The following is a 12286-nucleotide window of genomic DNA, read 5'->3' as shown; positions in this document are numbered from 1 at the left end:
GAGGCTTATTAGATCACCTGTAGCATGTGCTCTAGAATTCTTTTCTTCATTAAGCAAGATGGGCAGAGCACCCCTATAACAAGAATAGTGTATGATAATTTTGTATTTGGGACCAACACAAAAATCAGTAAGATTCATTTCCTGTTCTTTTCACTGGCTGCCTTAATTTTGTTGAAAAATCTCGTCTATGCAGCCTTCTCATGGTGCTGAGAATGTGGAATGGTGCTGGATAACAATCACAAGCCTTTTAGACTTGAAAAACACATAATGGAACTGCAATCTGTTAAACAACAGCAGGGACCATGTTCAATTATAGGCTGGACTTGTCAGCTTTTAAGTAGGCAGCTGAGTTGCAGGGAACCTCTTTGTAACAATTATGACAAAGAAAATGACAAGATAGCAGGAAAAATGGTTCAGCTGGGCAGCAGCTGTATTCACTAATATATCAGAAAAGTATCTAGTGGTAACTCGGCATTAATCCAGGTCATGGTGGAGACCTTCAAATGGTGCTTAATCTTCTCATAGCACTGTTGATAGAATCTCCTCGAGGGTGGTAGGGATGAGAAAGCTAGAGGATCTCCCAGTGGTGGATATAGGGACACCAGCCCCTTTTCATTACCTTCTTTAAGGGCTGCTCTCTGGCAAGCTTCTCCAAGATTTGTGTGAGCTGAGGAAGACGAGGGTATTTGTGGTGCTCAACTTGCAGATTTTTTTTTGTCAAGGGTAGTGCTGGTTAAAATGCTTATATTTTGGAGGTCAAAAAATTATTTACTACTTTTAAAACAGTATTTTTAATTTTGGTAATGGAAAATTCCTGTGTTATTCCAACTCGTCTTTGCTGAAATTGCGTTTTTCAAATCTTTTAATTGATTCATCAGTGTGCTGGAGATTTATGCACTGATGTGACTCCAGTTGTTGCTCTGCAGTGAAATTAAATGTGGTAATTCGGTGCTTTCTACAGCTTTGTTGTATTTGGTTATTTTAGGCCAGTCCCCATAGAGAAATGCCGTACGTGATGGGGAATTCTTCTTTTTGTGTGTTTGGAGAACGTGGCTGCTATTCTGGGTTTGAGCTCAAATACAGAAGGCAACTGGCAAGGCTTTTGTGTTTTCAGTGGAGTAAGAAAGCCTGAGGGAATGAGATCATTGCTCACCTCCCTCCCTAGTGAGTGGCAGAAAGAGGACAGAGTGATGCCGTGGCCCGGCGTCCCCTGCTGACACAGCAGGCACAAAATAGCAGCATCAGAGATGGCTCAAAGCTTCTCATCAGTGTAACCAATGCTGAATTTTGGAGCTGTGTGGCTGAGGGAATACGGTCAGCCTCATTCAACCCCAGGAGGAACTAGGGAGATGATGTGTCTGCCATGCAGCTTTCCTGGAGGTGTAAGTAGAACTGATTGCTTTTCTGTACTGACTCCAGGAGGAAGAGACACAAAGGAAAAATAGGTGATTTTGCTCTTGATCGGAGTTGTCTTCATCTGCCACTTGAGCCTCAAAAGAGCTTCCAGTGGAGACACTTAGGGCTGCAGACTGCTGTTAGATACCCCGTGGTTGTCTTGTGCTGATTCAGGATCAGTTCCGTAGTCTTATTCCATCAACATTTTCATGTATGATATAGAAAACAATTTTGACTATCTTTGGTCATTTTGACTTTTTGTATGTTCTGATGTTGTTCTTGAATTATTGTCATCTTTTACTCTGCTTTGTCTCCATGTTTATGAAAGATTCTGCATCATCGAATACATAGATAAGAATACGCAACAGAGCTTCTGAAAATTTCCATGCATGGCTGTGCAACAAAAAGTCATCTTATTGATGTGGTACTATTAATATTGGAGTCATAACACGATGTTTGCATCAATTGTAATAAATTTTTCAAATAAGGAAAGTAAACAAAGTGCTCCCAGTAGAGCAATTCAAGCCTTACATAGAGAACAGCAGTGGCAAAGCTGTGGAAGGAGACTTCACAGCAGTGCTTTAGAGAATAACTAAATTTTTTTCCATCATCAAGTCAACCTCTAGAGCTAAGGATTTTCTTTAGGAAAGTTCAGGAGAGTTGTTAGTCTGTTTGATTTTGTGCATGTGGAGAAAGAGAGAACTTCTTGTGAGATTTATCTCTATTTCACCGCGTTTGGCAGATACATATTTACTATGTAACACTTGGTATTGATAATAAAAGAAGCTCTACCTTTTTTTTGGAATTATTACCACAGAGCAGACATTGGGAAGTCTTAACCCGTTTCCCCAAACCACAGTCAAGCTGAAAGATGGTAATATGCTGCATAGTTGGACCATGCCAACGCTTTGAAAAACAAATTACTGACATGAGAGCTCAGAATTTGTTGTATAAGGGAGTAGTTCTCAGGTTCTTTTATGGTTCTTGCATGACCTGCGCAGCAGAAGCGTACCATATCCAGACTGGTACTTTAATACACAAAATACAGATCCACACAGACAGAATGTCTAAGTCTGGTTGCATACACGATAGAAAACCCTAAGAAGTTGGAATTTAGGCCCAAGAACAACTTACTGGATTAGATGAAGACATCATCTAAAGAATTACTCGGAGCTGGAAGTTGTCTCACTATTGCTTATTTTACAGACAAGTAGGCTGAAAGGATTTTTCTCACAATGCAGTACTGATGACAGCAGTTCTCATACTGCTCCCAGAAGTTAGGAGAAATTGTCTTGTCCTGCATTGTCCAGACTCATGGCAAGCTATAAATGCATATAAAGGAGCTGGGTTTAATTGGATTTCCTCCTCCTTACTTGAGAAGTTTGGTATAAGTAGAAAATTATTATGTTGGAAGGAATTTTTCAACGAGAACATGTTTTTATTCTATGTGCTATGGGACTTAAAGCATAACCCAGCCACGTTTTGCTTCCCATGTCCCTCAAGAAATGAGCCACGAGGCATCTATGGCCAACTTCCGTGCCCTGATGTGTGCCTGAGGTGCACGGAATAAGAGTTTTCTGAGCTACCTCTTCCTTCATAGAATGGATTTCTTTTCTTTGGGCTTTCTGGATTTATATCAAGACTTTCTTCTTCTAGTTCCTTCCTGCAGTATATTGTTGGTAAAGACAACTCTTTCCATTCATTTTTTGCATCCCTGACTGCTGTGCAAGTGACATCTATCACTAGAACAGGTGCACGGAGGAAGCCAGATGAGCTTACGGGGTCCAGATGCTCAGCTAAAGGAGTCATAAGTTATAATCCTGTTCAGGCTGTCAATGTTCCAAATTTATTAGTCTGGGTATTGCTCATGGGATTATTATGTTTAACTTTATTGTGGTGTTTAATCATGGCTAGAGTTGTGTGTGCTGTCCTTCTGCTAGGTCAAAACATCTTCCTTCAGTACTCTTAAATCTCTTTGTTCTTCTGCAGTCCTTTTTCTCAGGCTGCAGTTATGCTCTTACTATTCTCTTTTCTGTATGTTTTCTATCTCTTCAAAGACATTCTTGTTCTTTGTGTCCTCAGCATCTGTGTCTAAACTTGACATCTGACTTTTGAGGATAATGCCAATGACTCGGGTTGTGGTTTTCTTTTTAACACCTGCTAATTCTATACTCTGATTGCTGGAAGCACTTGTAGCATATTCACCTTACTTTAGATTGTTGTAATACCTCCCCTGGCAAAAACATCAAAGGCACAACAGGGAGCCCCTTCAAAAACTCGCTTCTGTGGTCAAAACTGTATGCATGAAATAAGAGTGGACTTGAGATTTCCTTGCTTGAATTGTTCCTTAGCAATTAAAGATTTAATCGTGATGAGATTGTTTAAAAAGGGCACAGATCATCTCTGTTGTTTTTCTTTTTAATTTTATTTAGGAATGAAGACATAATAAATTTTCATTTTCTTCTTGTGGGAAAGAATGTTTCTGGCACTTACAGCTTAGAGGTTAGACAGAGTGGAAATTACTGAGTAAACTTTATTGCCTCAGGATAGAAATGATAATATTTCCTCCTGAGTTATCTCATTCCTGAATAGTCATTCTTTTCTCTTAGGTTGGGATATTTTCAAGGACATTTTCAACAAGGAGCATATCCTCAAGAAAACAGAATTCCCTTCAGATGTTTGTGTGTCACCTCATGCAACTGTAAACAGTGAAACTCTTACAGTTTCCAGCAAGCACCCTGCTTAAAACACAAAGTGGTACCTGAGTAGAGATCTTCCATGCACAGAATATACACTTGTACACACTACATGTGCTCCCTTAAAGCTAGATAAAGTTTCAGTGGAAGATGCATCTTCCAATAATTTACCGGATTAATTCTTTTGAAGAGTGTGAAGCAGAGAATACCATAGCATTTCTTCAATATTCCCTGTGTTGATTGATGTCTGCAATGTCTAGGCTCGTAATAAAGGACAATTTATGACAAGAATAAATATATTCTTCTATTTTTCTTTTTTTGTTTGTAATTTGTATTGATTTCTTTGTGGCACATTCTATTATCTGTTCATAATATTTTAGCTTTTAATCATGCTAGTTTATTTTCCAGAAATTATTTTAAAAATGAGCATGTTAAGTCTAGTGAATAATTGCCAGTGTGATCTGTTCTGAAAAATCTGAGCTCCTTAAACAAATGTAAGACAATACTTTCAACTGACCCCTAAAAAATGTTTTCAAGTCCATGTAGTTGAGTCTGTAAATACCAACACATAGCTGTGTATGCAAAGTGTATTTGCATGAGTGCTGTTTGTGCAGCAATAGTAATTGTAATTTAGAAATCAACGGTGGTGATTATTGCATTCCTGTTTAATGTTAGCTTTTTTCAAGCTGTGCTTGACCATAGTTACTTTTCTTGTCAAAGGAAAAAAAAAAATAAAAAAATAGCTGTGGTCACAGAAGTAGCCAGCTTAAGCATTTGTAGAGATAGGGATATTAGAAACTTTGACTCTGAAAATCCCCAAACGCTGCTGTATTAAGTTTTCATTTAATTCTACAGCTGAGAATGTAGCTTTTCATCTTGAAACTCCATTCAGCAGAAAATTGGGAAATGTTTTCACGTTTCTTACGCAACATCCTATAGATCTACTTTGAGAAATATAGATCTGACTCTTATTTAGAACGGATCTTCCATGAATTCAATATTTAATATGAAGCGTAGAATCTAGTAGAAACAGTACACAAAGGCAAATTTTAGAAGGCTTTTTTTTTTTTTGCAACAGACTATATTTAGCATAACAGTGGCCTTTACTCTTGCTGCCTCATTCCATCTTTGTCTGCTGATAGAAGTTTATCTGGTTCTGTCACCAAAATCCGTAGGGAGTAATTTGGACCTGATTCCTTTTGATCTCTTTAGAAATTTAGCTTGGATTTTTGATTGATTCATCCCTATTGGAATGCAAATATGTAAATCCCAACTGTCTTTGATTTCTTAAGTTTAAGATTGATACCTTTCTCCTTGACTTCAGACAAATTACTTTAAATGTATATACCTGAAATTGCTTCATGCCTCAGAAACCACACTTGGAGTCCTCTCAGTACTGAAGTTTGGTTCCTAGACTTGACCGTCTCCTTGATTTTTGGTTCAGTAGAAAAGAAAAATAAGATCACGAGTTGCCCCAGGGTTTACAAAGTGAATATGTGTACGTTCACAAAAGGGTCTTGATCTGATCGGATTTCCAAGACAAGACTACACCAGATTTCAATAATAATAATAGATAAGATTCCAGAAGCTTCCTTATGAGGTGCCTGATGATTAGTCAGCCAGCGCACGGGAGATAGAAAATAATTTCTGACCTTCTTGAAGGCTATTCCCCCTTTGAACCAGGAGATTGAGCAGTCTTAAAGGTATGTAATATCTTTGTTCAGCTCCTCTACCTGATGAGATTAACTCTCTTCAGAAAGCTGTAGGCCACTCTAGACGGAGAGTCCTTAGGTAAGAGAGAGACCAAATGAATTATTATTCTCATCTGTTTTTTGTGCTACAGAAAAATACAGCAAAAATAAGCCTGATTTACTAGCCTAATATTGAAGCATTCACTGGGGGAGATTGGGCTCTGGAGCCTTCGTTAGCAGCTGTGCCAGTCATCAGTTGAAGTTATTAAATAGTCACAGGAGCCCTTGCGTCCCCCTCTTGGGTAAAAACTTTATCCACCAGGAAAGATTCTTTTTCTCCTATTGGGAATGAGAGTGATCAGACAAATGATCCACAAACAAAAAAGCAATTATTAACCAGCTGAGCATCACTGTTCATGCGTAGAAGAAAGAAACAGTTATATTTCTGTTTGAATTTTGTTTGCTGAATGAGGCATTCAAAATGAAAATCCAAGGCTCATTAGTTGTGTATGTAGTTATAAGAGGTGACCAGGAGATGGTGCATGTTGAGTGTTGGAAGGAGTTGGGTCAGTGGGACCGGGCTGTACTGGTGTGTGCTGAGCCCACTTTGTATGCTTATATGATCAGATTTAGCTTTCTGAACATCTATTTGGTCAACCTTGCCAGAAAAGTAAATTCCAGTTCCAGTGACATAGAGATGCACAAAATATCCATCTCTGAACCAGCATATCAAATAAGACAGCATTGTTTTAGCAGGTCTAATTACTATGCTTTTTCAAATATGATTGAAAGGAAATTAGAAAGGCGTCCGTTGTGCTTTCCGTTTTATACAAATGTCTTTCATGCAGAGGGATTTGGATCACAGGAAAAGTGATGCTTTTTCTGTACTTAATAATAAATTTGTCGCAAGAGTGGCTGACAGTAGAAGAGAGAGATATAATAACAAGAACAAATACTTTACTTTCAGACTGAAAACTTTAATGTGTGATTGAAGTGACCATGAATTGCCATCATTAGTAAATTGCTGACACAATACTGATCCCAAAATTCCTTTAAAAATCTTTCAGCATTTGACTGATTGTGGTACTAATAATAGAATGATGCTGCAATTTTATTGTCAGAGTTGTTCTTGGGTTTGACATTGTCTTTATCAATCTGTTAATGAATACAGTGCTTATGTAAGGTGATACTATGAATTCCTGGTTCAGAGCCAGAGATGGTGGCAATGCTGCTCTGTAGTAGAGCATGTTATTCACTAAAAGTTTCTTAGTTCCTTCTGGAAGTGGAGACTAGGAAGGGAAAGAGTAGTAGATACTTGATATTTTCAAAAGCTGTTCTGAAACAAGCACTGAATCATCCAAATCGTCTCTCAGATTTGAAGCACATCAGCACCAAAAGGCTGAGAAAAAGAAGCCAAGAAGCTCAATATTAGTTATAATTCCATCAACGTTTTCACGCTGGGAGTCTCTTCCTGCATCTTTAAAATATAAACGTGTTTCAGTCTTTGCAACCATGCCTGTGCTTGCAAACTCTTGAGAGAAAAGCAAATAAATTTTTTTTTTTTTTTTTTTTTTTTTTTTTTTTTGTAGTTCTAACTTTAGGCACATTCTCATAATATTTTGTTCTCTAGTTCTGTAGGAGCTGGGAGGATTAGAAGAGGCATGTGCTCATGGTGTACTGTTTGTCCCTGCCAGATGATTTCCCATGTCTTCTTCTGGGAAAGTACAGCTATGTTTCAACTGCTTTGCAGTCAGATTGGAAACTGGCAATCTAGGTCATTGTAAATACAAAGCAAAACAGCTGCCAATAAAACTGTAATATAATTCAGTATTCCCAGTACGTGAAAGCAAAGAAACAAATCCAGAATATTTGGACTGGATGACATTCCCTTCTCAGTTTATGGAGCTGTGTTCTTCCACTCCTTGAACAGCCTCAGTTGCTGCAAGGACAAATAAATGATGTGAACAAAGCATTAGAAAGTTTCAGATTCTCTGACACTTATGTTATTTAGGACCTTTCTTTGCAAGTAAGCACCTAGCTTTGTGTTGATCAATATGATGGCTAAAATACTGCCAAAGGTAGCTCAAGGCAGCAAAACAAGAAATCATCCTTATTTTGGAAGAGGCACAAGGTTTGCAGTGTCATTTGGCTCCAGAAAGAACTACTACCATTCTGAGTTCTATTAACATATGTGAGATATAACAGATCAGGTCAGTATTTATCTTCAAAAAAAGACCACCTGGGACACTGCATTCATTTCTGGACGTTTTAGCGGCAGACAAAAATATATATGCAGAGAGAGTTCAGCAAGGAGTAGAAGTAATAATTAGAGATCTAGATATTCTGACTTATGAGGACTGAAAACTATTTTTAGGCAGAGTTTTGTTAAATGATGGCAGAATAGAGAAGCTTGCTAAACATGCAAGTATTTATGTGTACTGGTGTGCTAGCTTGGCAGGTTTCCAAACTGATTTAAAAACATTCCCGTCTGCAACGTTTCATTTTGTTTGAAAGATTCTCTAGCAGGTAGATCATTATTTATTTGAAGACAGGAACGTTTGGGAGGAAAGGTAGATCATCTCCAAACTGAATCTGCTTGTGTAACCTATTAGGGATACTCAAAGCTGCCCATCTGCACACAAGGCAGGGAAACTCACGTGTGCACACAAATAGTGGTGTCACCAAGTCCCACTTAACTTACCCCTTTGCTCAAGGGACTGTGAAGTCAGAACAATACCTACCAGGAGCGAAGTAATTTTTGGTGGTAGAATTTTCATCTACCTGCAAGAAATCACTAATCACTGTACCATAGCATGTTTTGGCTGGTAGAAAATTAGTGTGAGTGACGTTTTTCAATGCATTTGGCTGTATTAGAGTTCTGGATAGACTCAGTGAATGGATTCTCAGTCATTTCTCCCAGTGAGCAACTCATGGTAATGCAGAATCTGAGAGTGATTTATTATGGTGCTGCCACAGCTCAAAAAGGGATTTCTTCTACAGAAAAATATTCTTTTTGTTGTACTTTGATGTAAATACTCCCTTCTCCTTTTGCCTTTCTTTCTCCAGTGACATTGCTTGATGTATCAGTGGCATATTAAATGTGTGATGTTTCCACTGCTTTGCTTGAGGCATGCTGAAAAAGAGAGAAATCATTAGTGAGTCCTCACAAAATCCTAGCTGAAGAGACGTAATATTCTGCCTTTTCCACTCTCCTTCATTCAAAAGTAGATCTAGACTTTGCTGGAGTGAATAGACAGATTTTTTGGCAGTAGTTTGCTTTCAGATGAGATAATTTACAAGATACAAACGTTCAAAGGCAGTATTGTGAATAAAATTTTAGTCGCAATGGAAATTTTATCAGTGAGTTCAGAGTGACCAGGATATTGCTTTTAAGATTTTTAGGCGTTCCTGTTAGCGCTGATGTTATTTCTGCATATGGTTTAGTGAAGTCAACAAATGGTATTGTTGCAAATGAGACTCAGTAATGCAGCTTATCTTAAGTCCATTCTTATCTGTGTGTCACTCAATGCCTTTTCTGTCACTTCAGTGTTGTGATCTTTATCTTGTTTTTTTTTTTTTTTTTCTTTCTTTTTTTGTTTGTAAGGAGAAAAGCAATTTATGCAATAGAGAGCAGAACACTATTATGGAGAATAAGATGTCTGATTTTTGTTCCAAGCTCTGCCAGAGTGACCTTGCACTGCCACTTTCTCTGTATTTCAGCATCCACAACTATAAAATGTGAGTAATGAGGGTATAAATGTATCATTTTTTTCTTGAGTAATGATGTTGCATGGTCATACTTTGTCCTTTTATTTCTGTTTACTGTATAGTTTGAGATTTGCCAATAAAAAAACCCCATGTATGCAGCTAATTACATTTCAGGATTCCCAATACCCAGTTTGTTGCAACTTATTTATTTGTATCTGTACAGAGGTGATATTAATCATTTGGAAACTATTACAGCCATATTAACTAAATGGAGAAAGCCAAATGTTTAGAAGATCTGTGGGCTGCAGATGCAAAAGGCAAGAGAATCATGTTTAAAGAGAAGGTATTCTACAAATCAATCCTGCATATGTGTCACCCTTCCTGCCTTGTACAAATCAAGGCAATAAATTTCATCTCCACTCTCTTTGAGCAGCTTATTATACTTTCATCTTACTCTGTTCAAATTATTCCTAATCACTTACTACTGTTTCATACAGCTTATTCATTCTTTCCTTCAACCAGACGTACCTAAGTAAGAGTCACTCCTAGAAGTTTTCTGATGCAGAAACTCTGCTCTTGTTTGAAACTGAAAACAAGTGGCTAAAAACTCACAATGACTCCTATCTCTGACATTATGGATGTTAATTTAGAAAAAAGTTCCTGGTGTTAGCACAGTAATGAGATTGTACAGGGTCTGCCCCTCTGCTGTGAACTGCTTAATTTTTCCTTAGAAAAATTCTAGCTGATTAGACTCATAGATCTGTAGAAATGCAAACAGTATTTTTTGTCTGGGTGCAGAATACATAGTCTGTATGGCAACAAAGTTCTGCTTTGATCCTTGCAGTGCTTTCCAAATGCATATGCCTCACTGGAAGTTGAAAGTGTTAAATATGGTTCAGGATAATCTGTGCTGCAGTCATCAGGAAAAAAAAGAGGTTGCTTTTTCTTCCTACTGAAGAACGTGATAGCATCGCTTTACCACTGGTTTTCATTCCAAATGATGCAATTATTCTGAAATATGCTAAAAACATCTCATAGAATTTTCACATGAAACTGTTATAGTGACATTTGTAAAATTCTCAGTGTGTGTTTGTGTATGTATGTACGCATGGAAGTTTTTCTTCATCTTTGTTTCTTCGAGTTTCTTCTAGATGACTATGGAGCTTAGTAGAAATATAATTCATGTCAACCTTAAAAAAGAGTATTTTAGATTTTGTATACTATTTTTTTCCTCTTTGAGTCTCTGTTGCACTTTCTGTGAAGAAAAACCTATGTTTCTTGATAGGACACAAATATAGGGATTGTACCTAGTATCCAAAAGAACTTGTGGCTTCCATCTCAATTGTTGGTGCAGCCTCTTGTGAAGGGATGCTGAATTTCTCATTGGTTCCTCTTTGGTGACCAGATATGTGGTTTGAGAAATAACGCAATCTGCCTCACTTTGGAAGCTTAAGGTGGTCTTAAGTATTGCTATTTTGAAAGCTACAAGAGTTATAAGGCATCTCAGTGGATCTCACAACAATAAGCACAGAAGCTAAGCTTGTCTCAGCATATTTTATAACAGTGATATATCTAATTTGGTTAAGTCTTACCTTTTCTTCTTGGCTATGTTAGTCAATCTTTAACTAAAAGGCTCTGACTTTAGTTATTCAATGGCAGTTTGCTCCAGGCAAGATGAGTGTCTTCCCATGAATAGCTTTTTGTATTACATTTCTTAGAAACAACTTCATAAGTTGGAGAATCTTGGATGTCTCTGTGGGGTGCCATGCAATATTGATATTTGCCATTTAAGTAAATGGGAATGTTCAGTTTTTGAGACTTTTCCACTGATGTACGTACACAGGTAGGCAGGCTGCTGTTAGGTGCTGACAGTGACATCAGTACCATGCTGAAGGTTTGAACTATGAAAGAAGGTTACATTTCTGGAAAAAATAAGGCAAACTTGGTTTCTTGGGCTGCAGGTGTGTGCTTTTAAGCAAGGGGAAAAGAACCCTGAAAAGGTGGAGATCCCTAGTGTGTATCTGGGCAGATTGCAGTCCCTGATGTCAGTGTGGTATCATCCCCCAATAAACTGGTAGGATGTCTTGCATCCTACCACAAGGAATGTGAAGGACACACTAAAGTTCAGAACTGAATCCAAGAATGAAGTAAGGAGTATGATGATCCATTCAGCCTTCAAAAACTTGTCTAGAAGGGCTAAACATTTTCTATATTGCTGTACTATAAGCCAGGGATTCAAAAAACGTTCCTGAAGAAAAGGTGAGAGGACATGATCAAGGAGACTAATAGAACTCTTTTTTACTTTCTAGATTTTTTGAGAAACCATTTTCAGTTGCTTTCAACTTGTTTTGGATTCAACTCATGATCTTAATGATGAAGGACGCCACAACCTATTAGCAGTCATCTGAGCCATCCAGATCTCTCAAGAGCCTGTTTCAGCAAGTTGGTCAATGTTCCCGTGTGATGCATGCGAAATATATTTTACGATTTAAGTATTTTCTGCATTCATCATGTGAATCAAATTACAAGGCACTCAAACAGTGAATAATTTATATTTCCCTAAAAAATGTTAAGATATTAAATAGCAGTAATAATGTTAGATTTATTAAACTGTTACAGAGAGCTCTTTCTTATCTTTGGTACTGCTTCAAACTCTTTGCCCCTATCAAATATATATTTTCTATCTTTGATTTGATTGTAGAGTTGTTTTTGTGTGGTTTTTGTTTTTCAGAGTTGTGATTTTGAGTTGTTGTTTTTATTTTTCTCTTTCTTGCTACTTCTATTATGTTTAATGTT

The 12286-nt window shown here is 37.5% G+C and overlaps 1 long non-coding RNA gene across 2 annotated transcripts in view; it reads left to right on the top strand.

Annotated features, from left to right (window-relative positions):
• LOC122185510 overlaps positions 1-12027 on the top strand; it is a 29470-nt gene extending 17443 nt beyond the window's left edge. Inside the window, exon 3 of one of the 2 annotated variants that reach the window (XR_006180895.1) lies at positions 11800-12027. This is a non-coding gene — a long non-coding RNA (uncharacterized LOC122185510). Of the gene's footprint in view, positions 1-4004; positions 4104-11799 lie in introns of those variants that run through there. The other variant, XR_006180896.1, reaches the window with a different exon arrangement.
• The last annotated feature ends 259 nt before the right edge of the window (positions 12028-12286 follow it).

The sequence above is a fragment of the Lagopus leucura genome, unplaced genomic scaffold (genome assembly GCF_019238085.1).
Source record: "Lagopus leucura isolate 7727_CA_CO unplaced genomic scaffold, USGS_WTPT01 Super-Scaffold_100029, whole genome shotgun sequence".
NCBI classification, from domain to species: domain Eukaryota; kingdom Metazoa; phylum Chordata; class Aves; order Galliformes; family Phasianidae; genus Lagopus; species Lagopus leucura.
Note: the sequence above shows the minus strand (reverse complement) of the source record. Positions and strands in the feature narration are given on the sequence as shown.